Genomic DNA, 26,505 nt, shown 5'->3' with positions numbered 1-26,505 from the left:
AATACCAATAACCTTGAGGTTCTTATTTTGAAGTTGATCATCATATGACAAGTGTTCTAGATTTCACTATTAGTAACTTTGTAATATGATGAACAATTTCACTCATGATTTTATCCATTATATCATGACGACTTTCCGAGACCATGTCTGTACATGTTAGGCTCGTAAAGTTTTAACCTTGGTATTCGCATGTGCAAATCTGGCTTGCACCCGTTGTATGCACACGTAGAATCTATCACACCCGATCATCACGTGATGCTTCGAAACGACGAGTCTTAGCAACGGTGCATACTAAGGACGATAACTTCATGGATATGCGAATATTATTAGTGCCCCAATAGTTGGAGGATTGTGACGCCTGGCGTCTTCAACCTTCATACATTCCCATAAAACTTATGAGTTTATGTAGTCTCACCAAATTTATATTCTATCATCTTGCAATAAGGTCTTAGATATCACATATATCTCATACCTTGATTATTTCTAAAAACTAAATTTTCAGCTCCTTACTTTTCAAACAGATTTGAACTTCAAGTTTCACGGAGACAAGATAACTTTAGGTACTAATTGAAACCATAGTTCTTTGAATCAACAATGTGAGGTTTACTAAAAATTTGCAATAGGACTTAATCAATTCTTGATTCTTTAACAATACGGTACCAATCCGTAAAGTTTCTTGTCAGATTTTAACAGTATTTCTATCTCAATAACAAGACTAACGCATGGTAGAAAACGGATGCCAACACTACAAAATTAATTCAAAATACTACTCAGACTATATTTATGATAATTAGTTCATGTTTTAATCTAATTACTAATGAACTCCCACTTAATACAACATCCCTCATAGTTGTTAAGTGGTACACGATCCAAATCCACTACACCAAAACCGATCATCACGTGAGATGATGTAGCTTCAATGGTGAACATCAACATGTTGATCATATCATCCATATGACTCGTGTTCAACCTTTCGGTTTCCGTTGTCCCGAGGCCATGTCTGTACATGCTAGGCTCGTCAAGCAAACCCAAGTATTCCGCGTGTGCAACATGGCTTACACCCGTTGTATATGAACGTTGAATGTATCACATCCGATCATCACGAGATGCTTTGAAACGACGAACTTTGGCAACGGTGCATATGAGGGGAGAACACTTTATTATCTTGATATTAATGTGAGGGATCATCTTATAATGCTACCGTCGTGATCTAAGCAAAATAAGATGCATAAAGGATTAACATCACATGCAATTCATATGTGATATGATATGGCCCTTTAGTCTTTGCGCCTTCGATCTTCATCTCCAAAGCACGGACATGATCTCCATCATCAACGGGCATGATCTCCATCATCGTCGGCGTAGCGTCAAGGTTCATGGCGCCGGCTTCATGGTTGTTCACCTCATGTAGCAACTATTACAACTACTTTGAAATACTACTCAACATGAAATTTAAAGACAACCATAAGGCTCCTGCCGGTTGCCACAATAAAATAATGATCATCTCATACATATTCATCATCACATTATGACCATATCACATCACCAAACCCTGCAAAAACAAGTTAGACGTCTCTAATTTGGTTTGCATATTTTACGTGGTTTAGGGTTTTCGAGTAAGATCTAATCTACCTACGAACATGAACCACAACGGTGATACTAGTGTTGTCAATAGAAGAGTAAGTTGAATCTTCACTATAGTAGGAGAGATAGACACCCGCAAAGCCTCTTATGCAATACAAGTTGCATGTCGAACGAGGAACAAGTCTCATGAACGCGGTCATGTAAAGTTAGTCCGAGCCGCTTCATCCCACTATGCCACAAAGATGCAAAGTACTCAAACTAAAGATAACAAGAGCATCAACGCCCACAAAACCATTGTGTTCTACTCGTGCAACCATCTATGCATAGACACGGCTCTGATACCACTGTAGGATAACGTTGCATAGAAAACAAAAATTTTCCTATCGCGAACACGCAATCCAAGCCAAGATGCAATCTAGAAGATGGTAGCAACGAGGGGATGATCAAGACTAACCCTTGAAGAGATTCCAAAGCCTATAAGAGTAGGCTCTTATTGCTGCGGTAGACGATCACTTGCCGCTTGCAAAAGCGCGTAGAAGATTTTGATCACGATCGCTTCCGGCGCCACAAACGGGCAGCACCTCCGTACTCGGTCACGCGTTCGGTTGTTGATGAAGATGACGTCCACCTCCCCGTTCTAGCGGGCAGCGGAAGTAGTAGCTCCTCTTGAATCCGACAGCACGACGGCGTGGTGTCGGTGGTGGTGGAGAAATCCGGCGGAGCTTCGCTTAAGCGTGCGGGATGTGGTGGAGGAGAGAGACCGCTAGGGTTTGGGGAGAGAGGGGGGGTTGGGCGCCGGCCCTCTAAGGGGTGCGGCCAAGGCTGAGGCTTGAAGTGATCAGCCCCCTCTCTATGCCCCTCATTATATAGGTGGAAGCCCCAAGAGTTCTAGTCCAAGTCTTCGAATAAGACCCCAACACTAAAACCTCCCATATGTGGGAAACCTACTCAAGGAGGGAGTCCTACCCAAGGTGGGACTCCCACCTTTCCTTGAGGTGGGTTGGCCGGCCACCCTAGGGGAGTCCACCTTGGACTCCTCCCCTTTAGGGTTGGATGGTCATGCAAGTGGAGTCTCTTCGGGACTCCACTTTCTAAAGTGCCATTCTTCCGGACTTTTCTAGAACCTTCTAGAACCTGCCATAAATGCACCGGATCATTTCCAAACTTGGAATATGACTTCCTATATATGAATCTTATTCTCCGGACCATTCCGGAACTCCTGGTGATGTCCGGGATCTCATCCGGGACTCCGAACAAATATTCGAACTCCATTCCACACTACTAGGGAAAAGCCTATAGGTGGAGGCAAGTTGTGCCGGCGCACCACCTTGTGCATGCGCCGGTGGAAAGGATTGCCGGCGCACCACATTTCAGCCGCGCCGGCGATGAAGGGATACTGCCGGCGCACCTCGGGGAAAGGCTCGCCGGCGCTATTTCCTGGCATGGCCCGGGCCGATTCGGGCCAGGCCCAAGAATCATTGCCGGCGCACCGGCCCAGTGGTGCGCCGGTGGAAAGTTTTCTATTGCCGGCGCACCCCTGGGCCGGTGCGCCGGCAATGATTCTTGGGCCTGGCCCGGTTGTGATATAGCCGAAAGGGGTATATGTTGCCGGCGCACCATGGTCCAGGTGCGCCGGCAATAACCTGGCAGTTATTTCAGCCACCAACCAGCCCACTCACTCACACACTCACTACACTCCACTTCTCCACACAAACCCGAGCCTTCTCCCAACCCAGCTCATTTTTGCCCATTTCTATCCCCAATTTCACCAATTTGACCAAACAAAATCAAAATTTTTGAGCAAATCTTCCCTTCCTACATGCATCTCCCACATCCCCCTATGTAGATCTAGATCTACTATCCCGCATTGACCGCTCAATCTAGATCTAGATCTAGAAAGTCGGCTTCCATACGCCATTGTCGCGGCGCGTCGTCTCGATCTTATCGACGAATATATCAAACAAATAGGTGATTAATGAACAAATTAAGGAATGAAATCGATGTATGTTGGACATTTGAAGAAAATCTCTCGTGTGTGGCATATATATATGTTGTGCTTGTGCTTGTGTGTGTGTTGGCGTTGAAAATGAGTTGCCAACGTTGCGCCGAAATGTTGATTCTTCAAGTTTCCGTTTCGGCACATTTCTGGCGCTCCTATGTCCTACCGTGTAGGAAGGTCATGCCGAAATTTTCCGTGAAAACTACCGACGGATGCATGGTTCTAATGAATTATGTAATCTTACCATGCAGGCGATAATGGTTATCGAGATGAGTGAAAGCATCGTGATGAGATATCTGAAACACGCGATCATCGACATGTATGAAAATAACCGCACGGAGGTATTGTGTCCGTGCCGGAGATGCAAACGAGGGAAATGGTTTGACCCGTATTCAGGCAAGTTGCAGGGGCACCTGCTCACTAATGGTTTCATGCATGGACACACTCAATGGATGAGTGATGATGGCGCGGAGGTCAATGGGGCGACGGCGGCAGGTGGTAAAAATGGCCGGCAAGAAGGAGGGCATCATGATACTGATGACGATGAAGAGTTTGTCGCACATGACGATAACCTTGACGATGACAATAACCTTGACGACGACAATAACCTTGACGACGACGAAGAGGTGCCGCTAGCTTCAGTCGTGCGGGACCCTCATCTTCAAGATCTGCTTCTCGAAAAGACGAAAGGCGCCAAGCGGAAATCAAAGCTTGAGCAACTCGAGATAGACTCGAATACTCCGTTGTACGACTCAGGTCGCGGGAGTCTCGCTTGAGAGTAGCTCTCGATGTGCTGCAGATGAAGGCGAAACACGGATGGACGGACACAAGCGTCGACGACATCCTGGAATACGTGAAAGATCTCCTTCCTGCCGGGAACACGTGTCCTGGTAGTCTAGCCGAGGCCAAGAGAATCACGTGCCCTCTCGACTTACCCCACGAAAAGTATCACGCCTGCATCAACGACTGTATCATGTATCGCAAGGAGCACATGGACAAGACCAAATGTCCTGTGTGTGAAGTTGAACGGTACAAGAAAGGGAAGAAGAAAGCTCCTCGGAAAGTTGTGTGGTACTTCCCGCTCGCCCCCCGGCTTCAACGGTTCTACGCGGACCGCAAGGAAGCAAAGCTCATGCGCTGGCACGCAGAAAGAAAGGAGGCAGTGTTGAATGATAAAGAGCGGATTGAGCACCCGGTCTGACGCACCCTTCGGATGCAAGCCGGTGGAAAGCATTAGACAATGAATTCGGAAGTTTTGGGGCAGATCCCAGAAACATCAGGTTGGGTGCGAGCACGGACGGATTCAATCCGTTCGGAAACCAGAGCAGCACACATAGCACATGGCCCGTGTTTGTATGGATCTACAACCTCCCGCCCTGGCTGTGCATGAAGAGGAAGTACATACAGATGAGTATGCTAATTCAAGGGCCGACACAGCCAGGAAACGATATCAACATGTATCTCGAACTATTAAAGGAGGAGCTTGAAACGTTGTGGGCGGAGGAAGGGGTAGATACATGGGACGCCGTCGCGGAAGAATATTTCCCTTTGAGAGCCGCGTTGATCACGACGGTGCAGGACTACCTCGGATACGGTTACATTTCGTGCCAGGTGTGCCATGGACACAAGGCATGTGTCAGGTGCATGGAAGAGACGATGTTTTTGCAGCTTGGTAAGGATGGCTCTTCGAAAACAGTTTACATGGGGCATCGAAGGTGGCTACAGAAAACTGACCCGTGGAGAAAGCGTGGAGATCTGTTCGATGGTACAAATGAACGCCGAGGACCTCCACGTAAGAAGAGCGGCGAAGAGATCGATACATTACTGAAAGGTTGGAAGGAGTGCCCTGCGCCGGGAAAGATTCGTCAAAAGCCTGGAGAGAAGAAGAAGAAAAAGGAAACGACGCCGCTCATTGGTGTATGGAAAAGGAGGTCCGTGTTTTGGGACTTGCCGTACTGGAAAATTCTCGATACACCTCACTGCCTTGATGTCATGCATATTACAAAGAACGTGTGCGAGAGCTTGCTTGGCACTCTTCTCAACATGCCGGACCGGACCAAAGATGGGCCGAAAGCAAGACAGGACCTGAAAGTTTTGGGCATCAGGGAAGAGCTTCAGATCCCGCCGGCCCAAGAGGGACAGTCGGAGGAGGAGGCGGACGGCGGTCAGAAGCGCAAAAGGATTAAGCAGCTGGACTATTCTGTCCCCCTCTGCTTCACTTTTAGTCCGGCCGAGGTCGATCAATTTTTCAATTGCCTTGTAGGAGTCAGAGTGCCCTTCGGTTACTCCGGGCTAATAAGCAGATACCTGGACCCCAAGAAACGAAACTTCAGCGGCATGAAGTCTCATGACTGTCACGTGATGATGACGCAGATTCTTCCGGTTGCAATCCGAGGTATAATGGATGACCATGTCCGTGCAACGCTGACTGGGCTCTGTAACTTCTTCGACGTCATAACTCGGAAGTCGATAAGCGTGAAGAAACTCGCAAGGCTCCAGGAAGAGATCGTGGTGATCCTATGTGAGATGGAGATGTACTTCCCGCCTGCATTCTTTGACGTGATGGTCCATCTGTTGGTCCATATCATGGATGATATCGTCAGTCTAGGGCCGGCATTCTTACACAACATGATGCCGTTTGAAAGAATGAATGGGGTCATTAAAGGATACGTTCGTAACAGGTCACATCCAGATGGAAGCATCGTACAGGGCTGGCTCACCGAAGAGTGCATCTCTTTCTGCACGAATTATCTAGACATCGAGGACCCTGTTGGTTTGCCTCAAAACAAGTACCTCCGTAGGTTCGAGGGAGTAGGCCACAAAAATGGAAGGAAGGAACTGCACGTGCACATGTCTGGTCGGAGTTCCGACTTTGACAGGGCCAACTTAGTAGCGCTACAACACATTGACTTGATCGATCCTTGGTTGAAAGAGCACAAAACCATGATAGAGAACAGTGGCAAGCCGATGATGACGGAAGCAGAAATATACAGAGAGCACAACTCCTCTTTTGCGCGCTGGTTCAAAGACCACATTGATGCTAATCCCCCACCAATGGATTCTGACAAGGATAAACTAGTATTGGCCTTGTCACATGGCCCCGCGCCCAACATCATGACTTACCAAGCGTACGATATCAACGGGTACACATTCTACACGGAAGAAAAAGACAAGAACAGTGTTTACCAGAACTCAGGGGTAACGATGGATTCCTGGACGGGTGACGTAAAGACTAGATACTACGGAAGAATCGAGGAAATCTGGGAGCTTAGCTACGCTGGGGAGAAAGTGCCGATGTTCCGTATCAGATGGGCTAAGAGCGTCAGAAAAGAAGACCGGTATTTCACCACCATGTTTCTACCCGAAGCCAACAAATCAAAGTCCACGAACGCCACCGCGCAGAATGAGCCATGGGTACTGGCAGAACACGTGCACCAATGCTTCTTCATAACCGACCCATCCAGGCCTAGCCGTGTTATCGTGAGGAGAGGCAAGAGGACCATCGTCGGAATGGATGGAGTCGCCAACGAGGAAGACTTCGAAGGACAAGTCGGAGACCCAATGATGGAAGAATCCGAGGACGAAGACACAACATACACCACAAGAAGAAGCAGGACCACGCTACCGAGGTCAGGTCGACCCTTCAAAAGAAGAAGTCACGACACGGGGCTAAATTATTCAACGACGAGCAAGAAAAGCAAGAAGAAAGCGAAACACTCTTCTCAATCAATGATGTAAAAATTTATTTGCAATCTATAACTCATATTTTGTGTAATTCATAACTACTCATATGGTCATGGCCAATATTTTATGTATGACTAATTAATATTGTGTTGGTCAATATTTTATGCATGCATGTATATAACTCATATTTTTTGTAATGCATAACTCATATTGCTTGGTTATTATCTTGAAAAGAGAAGGAAATAAAATAGTATAGGATTTGTGGGAAAAGAAAAGAAACATAAAAGAAAGTGAAAAGAAATAAAGAAAAGAATAAAAATAAAAGAATAAAAAGAAAGTGAAAAGAAATAAAGAAAAGAATAAAAAGAAATGGCCAGCCAGGTTGGGGGACAAGTCCCAGGTATAGCTGGGCTCACCTTATTGCCGGCGCACCACATGTTTGGTTCGCCGGGGGTATAGTTGTCCCCGGCGAACCAAACATGCGGTGCGCCGGCAATAAGGTGAGCCCAGCTATACCTGGGACTTAACCGCACGATCCTCTTCCTCATCTTCTTCCCAAATCGAGCCGAGACGACGACGTCGAACCCTAACCCGCCGTTCTGCACCGCCACATCCACTGTTCTGCACCGCCACCATCCACCTCCACCAGCCCCCACCACCTGCCCTGTACGCCGCCGCGTGGAAGGCCCGGATCCACCGCTCGCCCGCCGCTACAGAGAGGAGGAGCAGGAGCAGGGGAGCCCCAGATCGACCTGCCGCTACCCCGCCGCTACAGAGAGGAGGAGCAGGAGCAGGGGAGCCCCGGACCTGCCGCTAGCCCGCCGCTGTCGACCCCCTACTGCTAGTCAGGTAATTTCTCCTTCTCCTCCTCCGCCCCCAATCCCACTAGGAGCATCTTATTTTTGTTCTTGCAGTAGTTGAATTCTTGCGCCGACTCTTGTATTACTCATAGCAAATTGAATTTGATGCTCTGGTTCATAGCAAATTTGATGCCCTGGTTGGCCACTAGTTCATAGAAAATGCCCTGGCTGCCATGTCACTGCTAGGGTTTCACCCACACTAGGGTTGCAAATAAAGATGTTGAATTACACACTTGGCAGTATGTTTGTTCTTCATTAAATGAAAATGAAAATTGGTTACACACTAGGCAGTATGTTGAATTACACACTAGGCAGTATGTTTTGCTAGATAAATTGGTTTAGTTAAATCTTAAACATGTTCTCAAGAATTTGGTTTATGATGAAAATAGAAACTAGACACTTAGGCAGTATGTTGGTTCTTCATTTAAATCCCTACTGCCAAGAATTGGTTGATATATAAAATTCATTTAGTGATATGCAAAAATTCATAGGTTAATTTGTTCTCTGGTTTGAAAAAGGAAAATGAATGCTAGCAGTATGTTAGTTCTTGATTAAATGCATTCTCTGGTTTGCTAGGTAAAGAAGCAGCAGGTTTAGCTCACCAAACCATTTATAAAATGCCCAGAAAATGCTAGCATCTTGACTGGTGTTCTCTGGTTTAAAAATGCTAGCATTTTGGTTATGGTACTGCCAATTCATATAAAGTTCATAGGAGAAAAGAATGCTACTGCATTTATTCTCTGGTTTAATAATGGTTCATGCTATATATATGAAATGCTCTCTGTAATTTTTCAACTAGAAATAAAATGATGCAGTAGCTTTAAATGATATAGCAATAAAGTTGAAAATGAACTTTATATATGTTGGTTTAGTTGGTTTAGATGAAAATGCTTTATATACTAAGTGCTGTTGAAAAAAGAAATTGAGTTGGGGTTTTTTATTATAGTGTAAATGAAATGGAAATGCTACTGGTTCATTTAAAATAGTTCTCTGGTTTAGTTCACTATTGCTACTTCACTATTTAAAATGGAAATGGAAATGAAATGAATGCTCTGGTTGGAAATTGTTCTCTGGTTGGAAATTGTGATATAGAAATAACTAAATGAAAAAATGTAAATAGCTAGTATTAGTTGGTTTAGTTGATAAAATTTGTTCTCTGGTTGGTTTAAAAAGAACAAGTGCTATTCTATAAATTCTATAGATGTTTGCTGGCTAAAATTCTGGTTCAATTCATTCTTTTAAATTCATTCTCTGGTTCAATTCATTTATGCTTGTTTGAGAATTTGAGATATGGTGGTATGGTGGTTCAATTCATTCTCTGGACAAAAGAAAATGCCATTGCAGAGAAAATGGTCCCCTTAACCAGAGAAAATGGTCCTCTGTAGAAATGGAGAAATGTTTCCTAGAGCAAAAGCATGTTTCATTGCTGCATTGATGCTACATTGCTGCATTTGAAACTTGACTGTTTGCTATGATGCTATATATACATCTTTGTTTTCTAGTTTGAAAAATTCTCAGCATGTACAAAGGAAGAGATGTTATCTCGGTAGCACAGAAAGTGCACATGGAAGTTTCACCCAACATATTTGATTAGCTATGCAATTTATGGTCTTATTTGATTGTTCCCATACTTCGGTTGAATTTGGAATTAGCCTAGGTGGAGTGTATGATGCTGCTAAGCAGAGTTTGATGGAGGTTGTCAAGTGTTATTCAATATGTTCATTCTCTGGTTTTAAATGGAGGTTGTCAAGTGTTATTTTTATGCTGATGTAAAATGCCACTGTAATGTATATGCTAAAAAGCTAGCTACTGTAATTTATGTGGTGATGGTTATGGTGATGGCATGGTTATGGAGATGGTTATGGTTATGGTTATGGCATTTCTATGTTTGCATTTCTGTTACAGGGATTGAGTTGCTATTGAGTGCCGGAATGTCGATTCATTTCCGTTCCGGCAATTCTAGCACTCGGCATGACCAATTTTTAGCAAAGGTCATGCCGAATTTTTCCGTGAATTCTAACTCTTTTTCGTCTTCTATTAGTGCAAGCCACCATGTCGTCTCAAGAAGAGTTAGAGGAGCACTACAATCGGCACTTCTTTAGGACGGAGGAGGATGCCGAGGCCGCTGGTGTTGGCGGCGACGAGGACCATGAGATGGAGGATGCCGCTGGGGGTAGTGCCGACGAGCCGAGCGGCAACGAGGCAAGCGCCGCCGCCGGGGGTAGTACCTACGAGCCTAGCGGCGATGAGGCAACCGGCGCCGCCGGGGGTGGCGGCGAGACAAGCGGCGACGATCCTAGCGCCGCCGCCGGGAGTAGTGGCACCGGGACAAGTGGAGCCAAGAGGCCGCGGAAGGCAAGGCGCCAAAACACGGTCGGCACCGGCAGAGACACAGTCACAGAGGTGGACCCCGCCAGTGGTTTGCCGGTGTTGCCTAAGGATGTTGCCAAGGGGTACGGCAACCAACTGGCATGTATCCTCCGAGAGGTCGTCAATCTCAACGAGACGGACCTCCGAGCTGAGAGCAAAGCGCCTTTGCGAGCCCAGCTCATTGCGAGGTTGCACGCACGATACAAGTTCCTAGGCGACTACGCCTCCAGTCATCAAACCAACAACATTGTGAACTCACAAGCCCTCCTGAAGTTCACCAAACACCTCAGCAGCTATAAGTACATGGTGCGGAGGCTGATTGCTGAGGGCAAAGGTTTCGAAGAGGTCCACTCCGCCTTTCCGCATGTCACCCAGGCGGACTTTGATGCTTTTGTGGCCAATGAAGAGCTACAAGCAACCAAGAATCGCAAGTTGTGGGGGAAGGAAATGCGGGAGCTTAACATCGGCAACCACAACCTTGGGAGCCGTGGAGTACGAGGGAAAGGAGCCCTATTGGGCGAAGGAGGATGAGGCGTATGTAAATGCCGGCATTGAGAACCCCTGGCTCAAGTACAAGGACCCGCTTGAAAGAAGATTCATCAGGTCCGGTACCATAAGAAGAAACTAACCGGGGAACTTGTCACGGACCCGAAGGTCGTAACCGACATAATTTGGTTCACGAACGACCAGAAGGTCCTGGCGTTGGAGAAAAAACTGGTAAGCAATTTACCGGTTTTATTAGATCAAGTATCGTTCATATAATAGTAGCAACATTTCTAAATGGTTCGCGTTTCTTCCGCAGGAAGAAGAAAGACAAAGACTTTCTCAATCCTCCCAAGGTGACGAAGGCTCCTCGTCCCAGGCGTCGACGGGCAGGGTAGCCTGGGACAAGCCTCTCGTACGGGCGCTAAACATCGTTAATGAGCATTCACCGACGAGAAGGCCGCATAGAGGCCGTGTGGCTGGCGCCGGTACAGGCTACAAGCATGGTCACTATGGCTTGTCGTCTGCGGCCGATAAAAATGCGCGTAATGAGAGGAAGCAGCGGGAGGCGGAGGAAATGAGGGAGTCAATCCTAGCCCAAGTCCAAGCTGGTTTGGTACCGCAACTGGTACCGCAACTCAAAGCTACACTCGTACCTGAAGTCAAAGCTGAAGTCGCCGCTGGAGTCCAAGCAGATTTCAACGCTATGCAAGCGTGGTATGAGGGTGGCAAACAAGGCCCCCCCCCCCGAAAATGCAAGTGGTTAGCTTCAACGGCAGCAACTCGATGGTGCCGCCGTCCGCCGGCAATGACAATGTTATAATGGAGACTCCTCCAGCCGCCGGCAATGTCGCTGGTGCTAGGGATTCACCGTCCATGCCGGGTAGCAGCCCCTCCGTCACTTGCACGCCCGCCGCCGCATGTGCTGGCCCGTCGACATTAGCCGAGCTCAACGCCCTCACGGTAATTAACTAATGTGTACATCAAGTTAATATATTAGTTTCGTCATCCTTGCCCTCTCTCTAACGCCATACACATGTTCTCGCAGGCGCTCTCGACGCCATGCACCTTTTTGATGAGAGTAAACGACGAAATCAAAGACGTCGCGAGGGGGTCCATCATTCGGCCCCTGGATAAGAAGTGGCACACACGAGATATGGCGGATGACGTTTACCGGGTTGAAGTGGATCGGGCGTTACCGGGCTATGAGGATTTGTTTCCTCCTAATCAACCGCATGGTGCCGATGACGATAGCCCGTTGAATCTGGCCTCACTGAAGGGTTGGGTACTGCTATGGCCGAAGACCCTAATTCGGATCAACACCTACTCGGGGTCGACGGCAAGCAAAGACAAGCACCTTGCGGCGCCACATGTCAGCGTCCCTCCACGACAGCCAGCGGCGCCCGTGGTCATCGCCCCACCAGAACGGCCAGCTGCGCCAGAGGTCAGCGCCCCACCACAACAGCCAGCTGCGCCAGAGGCCGAGGAATATGAACGTGACAACTTCCAATGGGATATTCCTACGTCTTCACAAGTTGTCCATGAGGATGCGCCGGGCTTCAAATATGTGTGCTCCAAGAAGCTGTTCGATTCTCAAGAAACGGTGATGAGGAGGAAAATCTGAGGAGGTCGCCACCGCCGCCGTCAAAAATATGTTGAGCCCAAACACACTCCGTGCTACGGCCACTACGGCGATGGATGGTCCAGCACTACAACCCAAGAAGAGGAAGAGGGCAAATAAGAAGGACGCCCAAGACAAGGCGGCGGCGGCCAAATCCAAGGACAAGGTCCCACTCCTTGACAAGTTGCCAAACAATTGGCGACCTCCGCATCACTTGGGTCAACCGATGCTGCCGGAGCATGTCGTGAAGAAACTCACCCCGGATATGAGGAGCTTGCATGAGACTGTCTTGCATGTGGAGAACCTTCTTCTCAAATCAAAAGATCCTGGTTACCCTCTCTTCGTGGCGAAGGTGCCAACTGGCATGAACTTCGTCGAGAAGTACCCCGCGGACTTGTGCTTCATCCGGTTCAACGACATCTTCAGCATCTATCGCATGCAAGCGCTCCACTTTAGTGTGGTTCGCCTAGTTGCTCTTAGCATGTCTTCCCAGCATTGTTAAGGAGGGGACGCCGACCATCGCGATCATGGACCCCTTCTATATGCGGGAGAGCATCATCGCAACCCCGGGGATCGCGCGATTGCCACCCAGCAGGTCGAGGATTTCATGCTGGCGAACATTAAGAAGGGCGCCATTCTCATCCCTTACTTTCCCGAGTAAGTAATCACTCGCTAGTCCCCCATCACCATTCTATCCTATATCTCCATTTGCATTTCCAAAGGTTAATCCGTGTGTTTTCCGCAGAGACAAGTTCTGCACCCTCATCGTCGTGCACCCGCAACACTCGCATGCAGTCTATCTCGACTCGGGTAGGGACCGCAAGAAAGACTACTCCCACATCAGGGCCCTTCTCAATGATGCTCTCACCGGCTTCGCCAACAAGGCAGGCCCCCTCAAAGTAGAGAGGAAATCCCGAGGAGGCTTCGTCTTAACCCACACAACCAACTTCCCCTGCCTCAGGCAGTCGACGCCCGACAATGGGATGGACGCGTGGTACGCCATCCTTCAGATGCAGGAGTACATAAAGTACGCAGATGACATGTTGCTGCCAGATAATCTCAGAAACAGGTTTGCAAACATGGCGGATGTCCCTGATAGAGAGATTAGAAAGAACTGGGGTCGCATCCAGCAGTTCATTTGCACGATAATCCTGCAGGATGTCAACAATAGGTCTGGCGAGTTCTTCTACGGCTATGGTCTACCACCTAATGACGAGATAGACCTCCGCTTGGAGATGTCGCGTGATGAGAGGCCGTTCAACTCGCTTGAGGGCTGCCGTCCATTCCCCCCTAGGCGTACAACCTGATCTTACGACGGGAACACTTGCTAAAGCTTGAACGATATGTCCTTGAACTTCCGTACTGTAATAATTGTTATATATTCCCATAGAATCGACTAGTTGCTTTTATTTAGTTGTATGAATGTGCATGTGAACATGTGTCTGTAGTTTCATTTACTTTGCTATATATTTCAAGATTATGGCGTACATAGCTTAATAATTATTTGCATTTACTCGACCACTACTTGCCTCGTATTTGGAGTTCGCCGATGATTAGAATGTTCGGTCAATCGTACACTCGGGGGTGGAGCCAGTGAGCCTTGGTGCGACGGCCACAAGTATCAATCTATTGTGCATCCTACCTAGCCTCACTGACTCCATCCCTGGATGTTAATATTTGTTTCGACCGACAAAGTATGAGGCACGCTATTTAATTCGTACTACTTGTCTTCTATTTGAGTTCGCACTTCTTAATTGCATTGGCCGATGATTAAAATGTTCGGTCACTTGTACACTCCGGGGTGGGGCCAGTGAGGCTTGGTGTGAAGGCCACAAATATCAATCTATTGTGCATCCTACCTAGCCTCACTGACACCATCCCTGTATGTTATTATTTATTTCGACCAACAAAGTATGAGGCACATGCTATTTAGTTCATACTACTTGTCTCTTATTTGAGTTGGCACTTGTTCATTGCATTGGTACTAACGTTTTACTTGTCTTGTGAATGGAGATGCCGACGACATATGTCGTGTACAAGGGGAGGGTTCCTGGAGTCTACGACGACTGGGAGGACTGTCGGAGACAGGTGCACCGTTTCAGCGGCAACAGCTACAAGGGATACCCCACTAGGGTGGAGGCGGAAGGAAGATACGCCCGTTATCTAGCGGGAGAGATGAGGGACATGAGGAGGAACCGGATGAAGACCATGGCCTTCGTGATGATGGTCATGACCATGTTGGTCATGTTCTATGTGATTCTAGTTTAGGTTAGGACCTACATTGTGAGGTGTATGACGATACTTGTGACGACTATGTACCAAGACTTCTAACTTTGTGAAACTTCGCCGTTCGGTGTTGCATATGCACATGTGTTGTATGAAATCAACACATTCCGAAACGAGACTTGCGTATTTGTGTACTGATACCGAAATGAAACTTGGCTCTCTATGTGCTTCTCATATTGCATGTAATACTGTATAAATATGAACTGCGTTGTAAATATATACTGCTGTCAAAATTGTATTGTAATATGCTGGAAAAAAGTGGAAAAAAGAATTTTCGAATTAATTGCCGGCGCACCTAAATAACACATTGCCGGCGCACGTGGCATGCGCCAGTGCTGGAAGCACTACTGCCGGCGCACCTGATAGTGCGCCGGTGAAATAGATCTTTGCCGGCGAAGCAGGGTGGTGCGCCGGCAGTAGCTGAGATATCGCCGGCGCACAACCTGGTGCGCCGGCAGTGTCCGTTTATCACCGGCGCGTTCGCACCGGCGGGCTTGTGGTGCGCCGGCAATGGGGGTTTTAGGTGCGCCGGCAATGGGCCTTTCCCTAGTAGTGCCATATTCAAGTTCTACCATTTCAACATCCAACTTTAAGTGTGTCACCCTACGGTTCGTGAACTATGCGGACATGGTTGAGTACTCACTCCGACCAATAACCAATAGTGGGATCTGGAGATCCATAATGGCTCCCACATATTCAACGATGACTTTAGTGATCGAATGAACCATTCACATATAATACCAATTCCCTTTGTCACGCGATATTTTACTTGTCCGAGGTTTGATCTTCGGTATCACTCTATACCTTGTTCAACCTCTTCTCCTGACAAGTACTCTTTACTCGTACCGTGGTATGTGGTCTCTTATGAACTTATTCATATGCTTGCAAGACATTAGACGACATTCCACCGAGAGGGCCCAGAGTATATCTATCCGTCATCGGGATGGACAAATCCCACTGTTGATCCATATGCCTCAACTCATAATTTCCGGATACTTAATCCCACCTTTATAACCACCCATTTACGCAGTGGCGTTTGGTGTAATCAAAGTACCTTTCCGGTATAAGTGATTTACATGATCTCATGGTCATAAGGACTAGGTAACTATGTATCGAAAGCTTATAGCAAATAACTTAATGACGAGATCTTATGCTACGCTTAATTGGGTGTGTCCATTACATCATTCATATAATGATATAACCTTGTTATTAATAACATCCAATGTTCATGATTATGAAACTAATCATCCATTAATCAACAAGCTAGTTTAAGAGGCATACTAGGGACTACTTGTTGTCTACATATCACACATGTACTAATGTTTCGGTTAATACAATTATAGCATGATATATAAACATTTATCATAAACATAAAGATATAAATAATAACCACTTTATTATTGCCTCTAGGGCATATCTCCTTCAATAAACACACCGGAGCTCGAGGTCATGTTCCGGATTCGTGGAAGAGTGATGGTAGGCTTGTGCACCTCATTAAGAATGCTGGTCCGGCCATGTGGCTTGCTGTGACCTGAGATCATCGCCGCCATCTCGTCGAATGGCTCTGAAAGTGGGTCAGAATCCTCCCCATGCAACGACTTGAACGCCTTCTTGTAACTATACACGTAATCGTCGGTCTTGCTGTAGTACACGACCTTGCCTTCAACAAGCTCCTTCTTCTTATGAGCCACCTGCCAAACTTGGATACGAGGAATCTCCGTCCCTCCATTAGCGGCCACCTGAAGTGGAGAAAACGCATGTTATGTAGAAAAGAAGGAACATGAAGACAAATAGAAGGAGGGTTGTTCCATATATATACCATATCCTTCTCGTAGAGAGGGAAGGGTTTGTTGCCTTGATTGTGTGTTCCCCCACTGCCACGATTGGCCTTGTTTTGGATGCTCCTGGCCTTGAACTCCTCATCATCAGTCCAATAGCGTACCAGCGCACACCAACCATCCTTCTTATTCACGCACCATGTTGGACAAATCTAATAAATGAAGACGTGTCAATTCAATAAATATAATGCAATATGTGATGAACATAGGACAACAAGAAGAATTTACTTACACTCTGCCAACCAGTGTCATCCTCGATAGTAAGATTCTCTGCAATCACTCTATCCTTGTTTCTCCTCTTCCCTTTTTCAGCGAAGTAGTGTGTGATGGCCAGCTTGCGAACATGATATAAGGCATCCCTAAGATTGTTCTTGGTCATCTTCTCCAAGACTGCGGTAGCCTCCTGATGATCCATGTCGGAGGATAATTTGTAGAACTCCTACAATCATGCACAAGACAACAATGGTGAGACTCGTGGGTTAGCACAAAATCTAAAGTGCACAAAATCTTGATTTGTGTGCTTTGAAAAAGAAGTCTTACCCAAAAAGTCCTGAGCACAACTTGGGCACAGGTGGGCGCAACTCGTCTCCCATCCTCAGTGGTGGTGGTCATGACCCCGCAAGGTGCAGCATGATAGTCATCCCATTTGAGGGGCTAACTTCTTGGGACCATCAGAGACAGCGCGGTACAGGCCTGGCCAATACTTCTTCAGGAGAACGGTGACAATGCCACTTGGTTTGCGGCCCATGTCCGTAGTAAGAAGTCCAAGAGAACTGCACAGGAATCAGCAAATTAGTATTATCTAATATGTCCAACAATCCAAGAGTATACTAACAAGTCCAAGAGCCACTTACTCATGCTTCTCCAGATACACAACCCATTTGCCATCTTCAGTTTTTGGTATCTGGTAGAGTAGCTGATCCACGGGTCCAAAGAGCATTCCCGGGCACGTCCTGGCCCTCCTCGCCCTCCTCGCCCCGCGCGCCCTCCTCATACCCCTGCAAATTAAAATTACAATCAGAATTATAATGGTAATTAAAATGTGTGTGAATGAAAGGAAGTCAGGTAAAATGGGAGAAATGAACTTACATCCTCCTCGCCCTCCATGCCTCGATCGGCGTCCAAGTCCTCGTCACCCTCCACGCTCCGACCGGCGTCCAAGTCCTCATCACCCTCCACGCTCCGCTAGGCATCCAAGTCCTCGTCAACCTCCTCCTCTGAAGGTGTCGTGCCACTAGCGGAGGGTATCTAAGCATAGTACCAATTAGTAGGCATAATAACAATAATCATGAAAAATAGCAACTAATAAGCATGATAGCAATTATCACCTCACTAGCGGAGCGTGGCGAAGACACCCGTCATCGTCGTCGTCTGTGTGTAGTCTCCTCGGTGGCTACTACAAGCTCCTGAACGTGTCTAGTACGAGATCGTCCTCGTCCTCGACCTCGTGCCAGCCCTGTGGCACTCCCTCCTCATCCTCGTGGCACCTCAACCTCGCGCTCTCCTACTTCCTCATCAAGGAAGCGACCAGGAGGTCTTCTATTTCGAGGATGGCTTATTCTTGGCTTCTCTTAGCCATACACATGACTAATTGTGGATCTACCACCCATCATTGTACAATCACCTGCATTGAGAACAAGTAAATAGTTAGTAATGAGCATAGTAGCACATAATAAGCATGGTAGGAAAAAATAAGCATGGTAGCAAATAATTAGCATGGTGGCAATAAATAAGCATGGTATCATCAAATAATAAGCCTGGTGGCAATAAATAAGCAAGCTAGGAAATAATAAGCATGGTACCAAATAATAAGCATGGTAGGAAATAATAAGCATTGTGGCAATAAATAAGAAAGCTAGGAAATAATAAGCATGGTACCAAATAATATGCATGGTAGGAAATAATAAGCATGGTGGCAATAAATAAGCATGGTGGCAATATACTAGAAAGACGTAAAGACCCTCACCACGAATCATCACTCCTATTCATTATCGCTATCAGTATCATGTGAGTAGTAAGGTTGGCCCTCGAACGGTGGAGGATCATCATCATCGTTGTCACCTTCGTCGAGAAACTTGGAGAGCATCTCTATTTCCTTTATATTCACAACAGTATCACCCTGAATTTGTGCATCGTCCTCGAGCTCCTCAAGATCAACCATCTCTACATCAAAATCCCCACCGTCCTCTTCCTCTTGGTAGAAATCTCCCACGTATGTGATGGGGTTTATGTTGTTGTAATCATCCTCGTTGGGCATGGGTAGTTTACCATGAGGCGACACCTTGAACACAACTTCCCAGCCCTTTAGTTCCTCGTTCTGGCATGGGTAGGGAAGATAATAGGTTGGGCATAATTTACCATAAAATAGGCCCCGGATGAGCTGCAGAAGGAGTTTCCATATGCAGATCCTGCATTTTACCAAGTGCTAGCCCATGTATGCGAAAATCATCAACGACTGGTACATGCAAGGTTAGACAAACCTTACATCACACTTGAACACATATGTTAGAGATAGATGCAAGTTTTTCAGCGATTCCGACGCTCCGGTGATATGTATCTTGGGAAACCCTAGGGAGGGGACCCCGCAGATCTACCCCTATAGCTTTCTCCGTGCGAGGGTTTACCAATGGACTTCTTTATTTGCTTTGGTTTGTTTAGGACATATGCACGTGGAAACCATAGGTTGGGAATCATTTACCATAAAATAGGCTCCGTTTGAGCCGTAGGAGGAGTTTCCACATACAGATCCTGGATTTTACCAAGTGCTAGCCCATGTATGCGGAAATCATCAACGTCGGGTAGACGAAACCCAAATACAGGAGCCTCGTAGATCTACCCCTTTGACCGACCTCCAATGATACTTGACCAAGTACTTTTCTATTACTTTGTGTTGTGTTGGGTCATAAGAATATGTAGTACCAATAATTAGGCCATCCTACCTCAATATTCCCCCCGGTAGACGAAACCCTAATTCGGGAGCCCTGTAGATCAACCCCTTTGACCGGTCTCCAATGATATATAGTTGACCAAATGGCCTTTTGTAGGTACTAGGTCACATAAAATGATGTGTACTAGTTAAACCATATCTCTAGATTAACTCTAGTGCTCAGGGTAAAACAACATATAGTAATCGTGCATGCAAACATTACTAAGTACATAGAAAATAAAACCAAGCAAAAAAGTTCCATTAAGTATCATGCATAAAAAAATTACTAAGAAAAAACCAAACCCTTGAACTAGCCAAAACTATGCAAAATAAAAAAGCTGAGCCTACGCCGACGGTATAACCGTCGGCATATCTTGGAGTTGCTAGACTAGGACGGACCCTAACGGCAGTAGCTATGCCGACGGTTAAACCGTCGGCGTAGCTCTGGGACCAAACGACGCCCGACGGCGGAAGATGCGTCGACGATGACCGTCAGCGTACCTGTAGCTATGCCGACGGTCGTACCTGTAGCTATGCCGACGGTGACCCTCGGCATAGGTGGAGCTATGCCGACGGTGTTTCGACAGCCCTCGGCGTCCGTGGACTACGCCGACGGCCCCGACCTTTGGCCGTCGGCATAGGTCCACACCGTCGGCACAGTGCCATTTTCCTGTAGTGTATTATTATTAACTTTCTTCTGATTCTGTAGTTTTAAAATATACCTATAAGGGTACTTTGAAGGTAACAAAGAGGGATTTGATAAGTAAGCGCCTACCAAATTGGGGAACATATTCCTCAGCGGCGCCATTCTATTGCTTCCACCATAAACTTGCCCTGAAGCAACATATATCTGAGTCTCCTTTGTATATCCCATTGCACAGAATAAAACCTATTTCCCCATGGTCAAGCGAACAACGGTCTTCTTTTCTCTTTTCCAGTGGTAAAGGCTACAAGTGAGATTCATTCTGCACACACGAGAAGGAATGGGAACTCTTGACACTGTTATGCTCTAAGAATTTGTTCCATAAGATTACACATATATAGCATTCTTCATATTCATGTCTATTCATCAACCAATGTATAAATCATTTCAGCTGTAGTAGATTTGATACATGAATAAAAATATCCGTTGCAAAAATAAGGGTTCAAAACAATCACGGCAATGTTCATCTCTCTTTGCAGCTCATGTGCTATGTGTTTGCGAGTTGTGTGGTTGGTTGTATCCTTCCAAACAGCAAGAAATAAAAACCGTGTGAGCCAGCAAGCAATGAACAGCTCGGCTCCTCGCTAGCATATTTTCCTGCAGCCTGCGGCCAGCCCATTGAAACGCAGATAGAGGCGGATACTGCAAGGCACGGGAGCCAGGCGCGGCCAGGTTTTGGGCCAGAAGCTAGGCACCGCCAACGAAAAGCCCAGAGAACTACCCAGATTTGGGTAGAGAAAAGCCCCATATTCGTTGTGTCTTAACGGATCTCGTTGCTTTTATTTGGTTCACCCCCGAATAGGCAGAACCGGAGAAGTTAGAGCATCTCTAGTAGACACTAAAAAAGTTGGAACCAAAAAATTCTAATTCAGTTTTTCGAAAATCGTGTGTTAGGTTGATTTTGCCACTCACGCAGAACAGATACCGTAAAATCGAAACTGAAATAACGAAATTAAATTCTAGCAGAACAATTCATCGATGATCACATATAGATGATAGTTGATGCTCCGATTGAGCATCAAACTTTCCACAATTTGTACTCATAACCTAAATTAACTAATAGAGACCGCAACGCGACCTAATTTTGACCATAATGCAGCCCCAAGGACCTCTGCGTGCGGCGGCGGAGGTGGTGGCGGAGGAAGGCGGGGTGGCAGAGGAAGGGGAGGTGGCGGAGCTCCTACTCCGAGTCAAGCTCGACGATCTCGAGGTTGACGCGGCGGACGCGCTCCTCCCGCCGAGCCACCTCGTATTCACAGACCTGGCGAACGGCGTCGGCCTCCTCCCGGCGCCAGCGTGCTCGCTTCTCCGCCTGCGAGATGGCCACCACCTGCGTCATGACGGCATCCTCCTCCTGGTCATCGTGGATGTAGTCACCCGCGGAGAACGTTGGCTAATCAAATAATCAAGTAATGATTGAGAATTAAAGTGGCAACTATTCGCTGCTAATCAGGCAACCATAGTGGAGTATTTTATTCTGGTAATTGATACACCAAAAATAGTCCTCAAAACATATCAATCGTGGGATCTAGTTTTAAAACTTTAATCAAGACAAATATAGCGGTGTCAACAGATCGCAAAACGGATTAACTATTTAGAAAAAACCGTTTTAAAATTTAAAGCTTATCAGTTAATATGATGATGTCATCCTAAGGTAGAATTTTTGCAAAAAGGACCACCTGCCCCAATGAAATGGCAAAAAGGACCACCTCCCAGTGTAAATGGCAAAAGTACCACGGCGGCACGCTAGCGAGGTGACACGTGGCGGGTGCCGCCGCCGGCTGTGGCGGCAGACCCTGCCGCCGTCGCTTTTGGCAGCACGTCCGTCTCCAAGGGCGCCATCCGTTGCGCCGTTTGCGTCGTCGACCGAGGTGGGCCCTGCCGCCCTTGTCCGTGGCGGCATGCTGACGTGGCCCCCTGCCTCCACAGGATGTGGCGGCAAGTCAGCTGCCAGCCCGACAAACCCAGCAGGCCTGCTGCACTGGTTCCGAGGAGCACTGATTCATTCGCTTTTTTGTTGTTTGCTTCCCTTTTGTGATGATTGCTTCGTTTTTTGCTGATTGCAGTAATTTCCCGCCTAATTCTCCCGCTCGATCTGTTCAGTTCTCTATAAAAGCAGCGATCGATGTTATTTGGTACACAGGTCACAAGTCATTATACCTTAGCCAGCATGAGTGTGCCTTGCTCCGACCAGGATTTTAGGCCGATGAAGGGGAAGAATGCAAGCTTGCCACCGGGGGTTACAGCAGAGAGGTGTTGGTGCGGCCGCCTTGCGAAGGTGAAGGAGGTGGTGGATTTTTCCGATAAGTTCGGCATGAAATATTTCATGTGCGCTTATTACGATCATGATCCACCCGCACGAACAAGTTCATCGTCCTCGAGGCCTGCGGTAATGTTCTAAAAGCATGATTAAAAATCCTCGAGGCCTGCGGTATGTTTCATTAATTTTCGTTTATTAACCGTATTATTTTTGTTGCAGTCTCCCCCGCCCCTTTGCAACTGGTTTCACTGGATAGATCAGGAGCAGCCGGATTGGGCGCGCCGTGAGGTGGAGGAAAAACAGAGGCGTGCATGGGCAAGGTTCCATGAGGAGGAGCGTTTCGAAAAGGCTATTGCTAATGATAAAGCAGAAAGAGAGAGGAAAATACAAAAATTAAGGGCAGAGCAAGCTCGAAATCGTGAGGTAAATCAGAAGCGGATGGATGATGAGGCTGCACGTAGGTATGCAGAGGAAGAGGTGCGTAGGGAGACCCGTGAAGCGGAAATGAAGAGATTAAGAGAAAGGGCTGCTGAGGCGTAGGCAGCAGAAGAACGCGGCGACAAGACTGGAAAATGGCCATGCTGGACGCAGGGCAAATAGAGTGATCTGTTGTAGTAACTACGTATTTTAAATTATGTTTTACTTTCGCGTCGTATCTTAAATTTCGTTGTAGTGATTAGCCGTATTTTAATTTAAATTATATTTCCAACTTTATTTCGGCAGATGTATTAATAAGAAATGTTGATTTCCTGGAAAAAGTTCGCGCGTAAATTTTCCCGCCTAAAGTTCCCGCCTTATTTTTTCCCGCCAAAATTTCGCGCCATGAATTCCCGCCAAGATTTCCCGCCTTTTCTCTGAGCCGCGTGCTATAAAACCCCTCCCCGGGCATTCATTTGTTGTACACAATCGAAGTCGCCACAAGATGGCTCCTCGGGGAGATCGTAGTTTTACTGCACGTATGGCTGCTCCTCTTATCTCCTCTGCTACTTCAGTTATGAGTGCCAATAACATAGACAATGTCGAAGATCTGGTCACGAATGTGACCCTCCTCGTTGAGGTAGGCAAGCTTTTTTGTAAGCACGCAGGTATGCCTGGCCGAACTCCGGTGGAATTACGACAAGAGCTTCTTAGGTTGCAAGCAAGGTTTGAGAAGAAGAAACCGAAGGATGAGAAGGAACAAGAAGAATTTCTAAGGTATCCATATACATGGGCTTCCTCGACGGAGGATGACGAAGAAGTCTTCACGCCGAGGAGCCTGGCTAAGAGCAATGAATATTTCAAGGGAAAAAGCGCTGCATCCGCTTGCGTTGACTCGGACGATGATTTTATGCCACCGAATAAGAAGGGCAAGGCTAGTTCATCATCGAAGAGCAAGAAGAAGGGAAAAATGTGAAGCTTATAATGTTACTCGTAGCGTTTATTTTAAGTTGTGGTGTTGGCATTGCCGATGTATCTTCATTTTGGTAGTAACTTAATTTTATGTTAAATTTTTTGCATGTTGATGTATCTTATTTTGAAGTACCTGTTGAATTATTATGCGAAATTATAGAAATATGTCTCATACTTAGGTCATACATAGATAGAAATAATAATAGCATGTAACAGTTCTGAACATATCAATGTTGGCGACGACGGCGTGGTGGTCTCTACTTAGCACCAGAAAGCGACAAACGATGTGGTGAACGATGTTGGCGCAAACCACGACCGTACTGTTCATCCTCATCATCGGTGCTGGCATCATTCTGTGGTTGAGTTTGTAGTACGTGCTGAGTTTGTGTCGCTGGAGGAATTAAACTTTCTTGTCCGCTCATAATGTCAGCAACAAAGAATTGATTAAATATCCCTTGATTGTCAGGTTGACTATAATATCCAGCATAATATTCTTGCTGCATATGCTCACGACCCTGTGGTGGGGCCATATTGTGGCCAAAACCGGCTATCATGTTGGGCCAAGCAGGATCAAAAGATTGCTGCATAAAAATATGAGTTGTCAGTAATAGGCAGAAATATTTTTGATGGGAGAAATTATATATTTTTGATGGGAGAAATTGAAGGAATCTGTGGAGGAGGTATATTGTAGCCGAGTCCAGCTTCCATCTCTGACCAGTTAGATTCAACATGTTGCTGCGTACGAAAATGTTCGTAAATAATAGCCGTATTTTTATGTTGTGTAAGTGAATATTTGTAAAATATGAACATGGTGTTCTCGATGTTTGAAGTCTCCCCTTGGGTGTATGAAAATCTTTCCCCGAACGGATTAGTAGAGAAAATATTATCCTCCTAATTGTAGTGCATAGAAGATGATATATTTGTAAATCTTGTACAAGAACATATGACCATTCATAATTTTAGATGTATCTGATAATACCTGTGTGCCACCATATGGTGGAGAAATATGAGCTGATTGTGAGCGATCAAGTAGAGATGTGTCGACGGGTGCATATGATGGATTCCGCGTAGGAGGTTGGCTCGTACGCGCCATGCTGCTCGTACGCGCCATGCTGCTCGTACGCGCCATACTGGGTCTGGACGACGGTGCCTCCGGCATGTCATAAGCTCGTGTAACAACATCATCATCTCGAGCGCAACCAAATCTTTTAAGCCCGCTCATGGCCGTATCAAATATACGCCTAATCAGGGATTTTCCTTCAGGGCCATTCACGTTTCGCAGCAGCAAAGCAGCCGATGCAGACCGAGCGATCTCCCTATATTCGCGTATCTGAAAATAATAACAAAATGTTGTGAATATTTATTTTAATTGCAATAAAGTAATATTTGTAAACAAATGTAAGTACCGAGGTTTCGCGATGGTATGCTGCTGTCCGTTCAGGCCCAAGATCCAGCTGCTCGACCTGTGTGTAATCTACCGTCCTCTCTGGTGGAGGACCGGTGAGCAAATTCCTTGTGCTACTGCGATACCACTGATTGTAGTGGTCATATGTGGCATCATTATATGGTCTACGAATGTAAGAAATAATTGTCGTTAGCACATCTATGAAAATAATCGAAGAAATTTAATACACAAGGTACCTATGTTCCTGCACAATATCGGATGCCGCATTATTAATCCACAGCTGTATCCACTGTCTATTACGACTGCTCCAGTCGGCACAATTCAAGCCTTTATTATCTTGCCTGAAATGAAATAAAATAGTTAATAACAAATATGTAAGTCAAAAAAATAGGAGGTTGCAATACATTTTATATCAGAATGAGCTCACTTACGTATGAACTACATCATCAAGTCGCCTCGGTACTGGTGGTGGAACTAGCTGATAGAGACCAAATTGTCGCATAACACGCTCTGGGTTATATGTCTCAACCATCCAAAGAAATAGGAGGTTGCAGCGTGTCAACCACAAGTTGGAGCCTGTATACATATCAGGTGTAGGTGGCTGAGCACCCCATACGGCGACATTATCCATCCATGGGTTCCATCTGATCATGTGATCCTCTAGCCCCTCAAACTCCTGGTGGTATTTCGGGTAACAACCGCGTACCACATTTGTTGACCACCTTTTTTTAGCATGTACCCAACGAGATCCAAATGTGAGAGGGCATGTATAGCCTGGCCAAAATCGTATGGGTGTATTATGTTGGATAGGTGGGGACGTCCAACAGGCAGGTATTCCCATGACCATAGCTGAAGAAACTCATAGCTGACGGCAAGTATGTGGCCCTTAGATTTTTTCTGGGTGGCGTGACATAACCCCCTGTATGTATGAGCAAGCATGGCTGAACCAAAGCTGTATACGGGCCCGGGAGGTAAGGGGTCTTCTACTATCTCTTGGGCAATTTTAATTAAACTAGGAAGAACAACGTCACCATGTGACGAAGGGAACATTATACCTAAGAGATACAACACATATGCAAATAGATGTCGTGACAGCG

At 46.4% G+C, this 26,505-nt stretch overlaps 1 pseudogene; it reads right to left on the bottom strand.

Annotated features, from left to right (window-relative positions):
• The window catches only part of LOC139833967 (protein PECTIC ARABINOGALACTAN SYNTHESIS-RELATED-like), a 28,251-nt pseudogene extending 7,149 nt beyond the window's left edge, over positions 1–21,102 (bottom strand).
• Between the last annotated feature and the right edge of the window lie 5,403 nt (positions 21,103–26,505).

Source organism: Lolium perenne, chromosome 7, assembly GCF_019359855.2.
Source record: "Lolium perenne isolate Kyuss_39 chromosome 7, Kyuss_2.0, whole genome shotgun sequence".
NCBI classification, from domain to species: Eukaryota; Viridiplantae; Streptophyta; class Magnoliopsida; order Poales; family Poaceae; genus Lolium; species Lolium perenne.
Note: the sequence above shows the minus strand (reverse complement) of the source record. Positions and strands in the feature narration are given on the sequence as shown.